We start from the raw sequence: 7,698 nt of genomic DNA on the forward strand, positions 1-7,698 counted from the left end.
GCAGAGAGACGGAAGGGACCAAGCATCTTCATACGCTTATCTGAAATTCCCACCAATGAATTGTATAAGTATCTCTATCTTTATCTTTATGTTTTATTCATCATTCATAACCATTTGAGTTTGCCTGACTAAGATTTACAAGGTGACCATAGCTTGCTTCATACCAACAATCTCTGTGGGATCGACCCTTACTCGCGTAAGGTTTATTACTTGGACGACCCAGTACACTTGCTAGTTAGTTGTACGAAGTTGTGATAAAAAGTTGAGATTGCAATTGAGCGTACCATGTTGATGGCGCCATTGATGATCACAATTTCATGCACCAAGTTTTTGGCGCCGTTGCCGGGGATTGTTGAGTTTGGACAACTGACGGTTCATCTTGTTGCTTAGATTAGGTATTTTTTTTTTCAGAGTTCTTAAGAATGAATTCTAGTGTTTCAAGGTGATGTTCTTATCATCACCAAAGCTGATTGATTCTCATCAATTTAGCTCTTGAATGCAATGTCCTGCTGAAGCTTGGCTAGCCATGTCTAATTTCTTTAGACTAAAGCTTTAGACTAACATTGCATGATTCCTGGAATTCTCATTAAGAATTTTGATATTTTTATTTTTCCTCTTCACTTAATTTTCGAAAAATTCAAAAAAAAATTTACAAAATCATAAAAACCAAAAATATTTTATGTTTCTTGTTGAGTCTAGAGTCTCATGTTAAGTTTGGTGTCAATTGCATGTTTCTGCTCTTCTTGCATTCATGCATGTGTCTTCATTAATCTTCAAGATTTTCTTGATGATTTCATTGCTCTGATCTTTAAATTCTCTTGACTTGAGTGTTTTGTGTGTCTCATATGCATTCTCATTTTGTTAGTGTCAGTAGTATACAAACTGCTAAGTTTGGTGTCTTGCATGCATTGTTATTTGATTTTGATTATTAAAAATCCAAAAAAAATTTTAATTTGTGTCTTTTCAAGTCAATAATACAGAGAATTGAAGATTCAGAACATTCAGCAGAGGAATTACACAGAAAAAGCTGGCCGTTCAAAACGCCTAGTGAAGAAGGACAAACTGGCGTTTAAACGCCAGCCAGAGTGCCTGGCTGGGCGTTTAACGCCCAAAAGGGTAGTAGTTTGGGCGTTAAACGCCAGAATGTGCACCATTCTGGGCGTTTAACGCCAGGATGGCACAAGAGGGAAGATTTTGTTTTCAAATCAAATTTTTTTTAGTTTTCAAAATCTTTTCAAAATCAAATCTTTTTCAAATCAAATTTTTTTCAATCAAATCTTTTTCAAAATCAATTTCTTTCTATTTTCAAAAGATACTTGCTATCAATTAATGATTTGATTCAACATTTCAAGTATGTTACTTTTTCTGTTGGGAAAGGTTTAATGTTTGAATCATATCTTTTCTTGATAGCCAAGTCATTAATTTTCAAAATCAAATCTTTTTAAAATGTTTTTCAAATCATATCTTCTCAATCACGTCTTTTTAAAACCAATCATATCTTTTTTTAATCACATCTTTTTCAAAATAGTTTTCAATCATATCTTTTTAATCTCTTATTTCAAAATCTTTTTCAAAAATCACTTGATTTCTTTTCCACTCTTGGTTTTCGAAAATCAATTAGTGTTTTTCAAAATGTTTTCAAAATCTTTTTACTTAATTTTCGAAAATTACTTCCCCTCTTCTCACATCCTTCTATTTATGGACTAACACTATTCCTTAATGCACAATTCGAACTCCATCATCTTTGATAAGTTCGAATTTTCTACTTCTGCCTTCTATTTTTTCTTTTCCTCTGACACCTCAAGGAATCTCTATACTGTGACGTAGAGGATTCCACATTTTCTTGTTCTCTTCTCTTTCATATGAGCAGGAGCAAAGACAAAAGCATTCTTGTTGAGGCTGACCCTGAACCTGAAAGGACCTTGAAGCGAAAGCTAAGAGAAGCTAAGGCACAATTCTCTGTAGAGTACCTAACAGAAATCTTCAAAGAAGAAGAACACATGGCAGCCGAAAACAACAACAATGCCAAAAATGCAAGGAAGGTGCTGGGTGACTTTACTGCACCTACTCCCGACTTCTATGGGAGAAGCATCTCTATCCCTGCCATTGGAGCAAACAACTTTGAGCTTAAGCCTCAATTAGTTTCTCTAATGCAACAGAATTGCAAGTTCCATGGACTTCCATTGGAAGATCCTCATCAGTTTTTAGCTGAATTCTTGCAAATCTGTGACACTGTCAAGACTAATGGGGTTGACCCTGAGGTCTACAGACTTATGCTATTCCCTTTTGCTGTAAGAGACAGAGCTAGGATATGGTTGGACTCACAACCTAAAGAAAGCCTGAACTCTTGGGAAAAGCTAGTCAATGCCTTCTTGGCAAAGTTCTTTCCACCTCAAAAATTGAGTAAGCTTAGAGTGGAAGTCCAAACCTTCAGACAGAAGGAAGGAGAATCCCTCTATGAAGCTTGGGAAAGATACAAACAATTAATCAGAAAGTGTCCCTCTGATATGCTTTCTGAATGGAGCATCATAGGTATTTTCTATGATGGTCTGTCTGAACTGTCCAAGATGTCTTTGGATAGCTCTGCTGGAGGATCTCTTCATCTGAAGAAGACGCCTATAGAAGCTCAAGAACTAATTGAAATGGTTGCAAATAACCAATTCATGTACACTTCTGAAAGGAATCTTGTGAACAATGGGACAAATCAGAAGAAAGAAGTTCTTGAGATTGATACTCTGAATGCCATATTGGCTCAGAACAAAATATTGACTCAGCAAGTCAATATGATTTCTCAAAGTCTGTCTGGAATGCAAAATGCACCAAGCAGTACTAAGGACGCTTCATCCGAAGAAGAAGCTTATGATCCTGAGAACCCTTCAATGGAAGAGGTGAATTACATGGGAGAACCCTATGGAAACACCTATAATCCTTCATGGAGAAATCATCCAAATCTTTCATGGAAGGATCAACAGAGACCTCAACAAGGTTTCAACAACAATAATGGTGGAAGAAACAGGTTTAGCAATGGCAAGCCTTTTCCATCATCTTCTCAGCAACAGACAGAGAGTTCTAAGCAGAACACCTCTGACTTAGCAACTATGGTCTCTGATCTAATCAAAACTACTCAAAGTTTCATGACTGAAACAAGGTCCTCCATTAGAAACTTGGAGGCACAAGTGGGTCAGCTGAGCAAGAAAATTACTGAACTCCCTCCTAGTACTCTTCCAAGCAATACAGAAGAAAATCCAAAAGGAGAGTGCAAAGCCATCAACATGGCCGAATTAGGAGAGGAGGAAGAGGCAGTGAACGCCACTGAGGAAGACCTCAAGGGACGTCCACTGGCCTCCAATGAGTTCCCCAATGAGGAACCATGGGAATCCGAGGTTCAAAATGAGACCATAGAGATTCCATTGGACTTACTTCTGCCATTCATGAACTCTGATGAGTACTCTTCCTCTGAAGAGGATGAATATGTCACTGAAGAGCAAGTTGCTAAACACCTTGGAGCAATCATGAAGCTAAATGACAAGTTATTTGGAAATGAGACTTGGGAGCATGAACCCCCTTTGCTCACCAAAGAATTGGATGACTTGTCTAGGCAGAAAATGCCTCAAAAGAGACAGGATCCTGGGAAGTTTTCAATACCTTGTACCATAGGCACCATGATCTTTAAGAAGGCCTTGTGTGACCTAGGGTCAAGTGTAAACCTCATGCCTCTCTCTGTAATGGAGAAGCTAGGGATCTTTGAGGTGCAAGCTGCAAAAATCTCACTAGAGATGGCAGACAACTCAAGAAAACAAGCTTATGGACTTGTAGAGGATGTTCTGGTAAAAGTTGAAGACCATTACATCCCTGTTGATTTCATAGTCTTAGAGACTGGGAAGTGCATGGATGAATCCATCATCCTTGGCAGACCCTTCCTAGCCACAGCAAAGGCTGTGATTGATGTTGATAGAGGAGAATTGATCATTCAAGTGAATGAAGAATCCTTGGTGTTTAAGGCTCAAGGATATCCCTCTGTCACCATGGAGAGGAAGCATGAAAATCTTCTCTCAAAACAGAGCCAAACAGAGCCCCCACAGTCAAACTCTAAGTTTGGTGTTGGGAGGTCACAACCAACTTCTAAGTTTGGCGTTGAACCCCCACATTCAAACTCTAAGTTTGGTGTTGAGAGGTTCCAACATTGCTCTGAGCATCTATGAGGCTCCATGAGAGCTCTCTGTCAAGCTACTGACATTAAAGAAGCGTTTGTTGGGAGGCAACCCAATGTTATATTTTATCTATTTTTCTTTGTTATTTTATGTTTTCTGTAGGTTGATGATCATGAGAAGTTACAAAATCAATTGAAAAAGCAAAAACAGAAAGAAAAATAGAAAGAAAAATAGCACACCCTAGAGGAAGATCCTGCTGGCGTTTAAACGCCAGTAAGGCTAGCAGATAGGCGTTTAACACCCAGTCTGGCACCATTCTGGCGTTTAACGCCAGAAAGGGGCACCAGACTGGCGTTAAACGCCAGAAAAAGGCAAGAAGTTGGCGTTAAACGCTAGAAATGGGCACCAGCCCGGCGTTTAACGCCAGAATTGGCATGAAGAGCAATTTTGCTCGCCACTTGGTGCAGGGATGACTTTTCCTTGACACCTCAGGATCTGTGGACCCCACAGGATCCCCACCTACCCCGCCACTCTCTCTCTTCTTCACCTATTCACCAATCACCTCAACACCTCTTCCCCAAAAACCCTTCACCTATCAAATCCTATCTTTCTCTTCACCACTCACATCCATCCTTCATAAAACCCCACCTACCTCACCATTCAAATTCAAAATACTTTCCCTCCCAAACCCACCCTCCCATAACCGAAACCTAACCCTCCCCCTACCCCTATATAAACCCATCTTCACTCCTTCATTTTCACACAACCTAAACACTACTTCTCCCCCTTTGGCCGAACCACAAAGCCTCCTCCATCTCCTTCATTTCTTCTTCTTCTACTCTCTTCTTTCTTCTTTTGCTCGAGGATGAGCAAACCTTTTAAGTTTGGTGTGGTAAAAGCATTGCTTTTTGTTTTTCCATAACCATTTATGGCATCCAAGGCCGGAGAAACCTCTAGAAAGAGGAAAGGAAAGGCAAAAGCTTCCACCTCCGAGTCATGGAAGATGGAGAGATTCATCTCAAGGGTGCATCAAGACTACTTCTATGAAGTTGTGGCCTTGAAGAAAGTGATCCCCGAGGTCCCTTTTAAACTCAAAAAGAGTGAATATCCGGAGATCCGACATGAGATCCAAAGAAGAGGTTGGGAAGTTCTTACCAACCCCATTCAACAAGTCAGAATCTTTAATGGTTCAAGAGTTCTATGCCAATGCATGGATCACCAAGAACCATGATCAAAGTGTGAACCCAGACCCAAAGAATTGGCTTACAATGGTTCGGGAGAAATACTTGGATTTTAGTCCGGAAAATGTAAGGTTGGCATTCAACTTGCCCATGATGCAAGGAGATGAACATCCTTACACTAGAAGGGTCAACTTTGATCAAAGGTTGGACCAAGTCCTCACAGTCATTTGTGAAGAGGGCGCCCAATGGAAGAGAGATTCAAGAGGGAAGCCGGTTCAACTGAGAAGGCATGACCTCAATCCTGTGGCTAGGGGATGGTTGGAGTTTATCCAACGCTCAATCATTCCCACTAGCAACCGGTCCGAAGTTACTATAGACCGGGCTATCATGATTCATAGCATCATGATTGGAGAAGAAATAGAAGTTCATGAGGTTATATCCCAAGAACTTTATAAGGTGGCGGACAAGTCCTCTACCTTGGCAAGGTTAGCCTTTCCTCATCTCATTTGTCACCTCTGTTATTCAGTTGGAGTTGACATAGAGGGAGACATCCCCATTGATGAGGACAAGCCCATCACTAAGAAGAGGATGGAGCAAACAAGAGACCCCTCTCATCATCAAATCCCTGAGATGCCTCAAGGGATGCACTTTCCTCCACAAAACTATTGGGGGCAACTAAACACCTCCCTAGGAGAATTGAGTTCCAACATGGGACAACTAGGGGTGGAGCACCAAGAACATTCCATTCTCCTCCATGAAATTAGAGAAGATCAAAGAATCATGAGAGAGAAGCAACAAAGACAAGGAAGAGACATTGAGGAGCTCAAGCACTCCATAGGATCTTCAAGAGGAAGAACAAGCCGCCATCACTAAGGTGGACCCATTCTTTAATTTCCTTGTTCTTTATTTTTCTGTTTTTCGAAAATTATGCTTATGTTTATCTATGTTTGTATCTTGTGATCATTAGTGTCTTAGTGTCTATGCCTTAAAGTTATGAATGTCCTATGAATCCATCACCTCTCTTAAATAAAAAATGTTCTTAATTGAAAAAGAGAAAAATTGCATGAATTTTGAATTTTATAACAGTTTAATTATTTTGATGTGGTGGCAATATTTTTGTTTTCTGAGTGTATGCTTAAACAGTGCATATGTCTTTTGAATTTGTGGTTCATGAATGTTGGCTCTTGAAAGAATGATGAAAAAGGAGACATGTTACTGAGGATCTGAAAAAATCATAAAAATGATTCTTGAAGCAAGAAAAAGCAGTGAATACAAAAAAAAGGAAAGAGAAAAACGAAAAAAGGGAGAAAAGAAAACGAAAAAAAAGAGAAAAGGAAAGAAATAAAGTTGTGATCCAAGGCAAAAAGAGTGTGCTTAAGAACCCTGGACACCTCTAATTGGGGACTCTAGCAAAGCTGAGTCACAATCTGAAAAGGTTCACCCAATTATGTGTTTGTGGCATGTCTGTATCCGGTGGTAATACTGGAAGACAAAGTGCTTTGGGCCACGGCCAAGACTCATAAAGTAGCTGTGTTCAAGAATCATCATACTTAACTAGGAGAATCAATGACACTATCTGGATTCGGAGTTCCTAAAGAAGCCAATCATTCTGAATTTCAAAGGATAAAGTGAGATGCCAAAACTGTTCAGAGGAAAAAAGCTAAAAGTCCCGCTCATCTAATTAATACTGATCTTCATAGATGTTTTTGGAATTCATTGCATATTCTCTTCTTTTTATCTTATTTGATTTTCAGTTGCTTGAGGGCAAGCAACAATTTAAGTTTGGTGTTGTGATAAGCGGATAATTTATACGCTTTTTGGCATTGTTTTTAGTATGTTTCTAGTATGTTTTAGTTAGTTTTTAGTATATTTTTATTAGTTTTTAGTTAAAATTCACTTTTCTGGACTTTACTATGAGTTTGTGTGTTTTTCTGTGATTTCAGGTATTTTCTGGCTGAAATTGAGGGACCTGAGCAAAAATCTGATTCAGAGACTAAAAAGGACTGCAGATGCTGTTGGATTCTGACCTCCCTGCACTCGAAGTGGATTTTCTGAATCTACAGAAACTTAATTGGCGCGCTCTCAACGGCGTTGGAAAGTAGACATCCTGGGCTTTCCAGCAATGTATAATAGTCTATACTTTGCCCGAGATTTGATGGCCCAAACCGGCATTCCAAATCAGCTCAAAACTGTCCGGCGTTAAACGCCGGAACTGGCACAAGAATGGGAGTTAAACGCCCAAACTGGCACGAAAGCTGGCGTTTAACTCCAAGAGAAGTCTCTACATGAAAATGCTTCAATGCTCAGCCCAAGCACATACCAAGTGGGCCCGGAAGTGGATTTTTATGTCATTTACTCATCTTTGT

At 39.6% G+C, this 7,698-nt stretch overlaps 1 non-coding gene across 1 annotated transcript; it reads right to left on the reverse strand.

Annotated features, from left to right (window-relative positions):
* Positions 1–2,405: 2,405 nt before the first annotated feature.
* LOC112763440 (small nucleolar RNA R71) lies at positions 2,406–2,513 on the reverse strand. Its single transcript, XR_003182877.1, has one exon. It is a non-coding gene; the product is annotated as a small nucleolar RNA R71 (small nucleolar RNA).
* Between the last annotated feature and the right edge of the window lie 5,185 nt (positions 2,514–7,698).

Source organism: Arachis hypogaea, chromosome 2 (assembly GCF_003086295.3).
Source record: "Arachis hypogaea cultivar Tifrunner chromosome 2, arahy.Tifrunner.gnm2.J5K5, whole genome shotgun sequence".
NCBI classification, from domain to species: domain Eukaryota; kingdom Viridiplantae; phylum Streptophyta; class Magnoliopsida; order Fabales; family Fabaceae; genus Arachis; species Arachis hypogaea.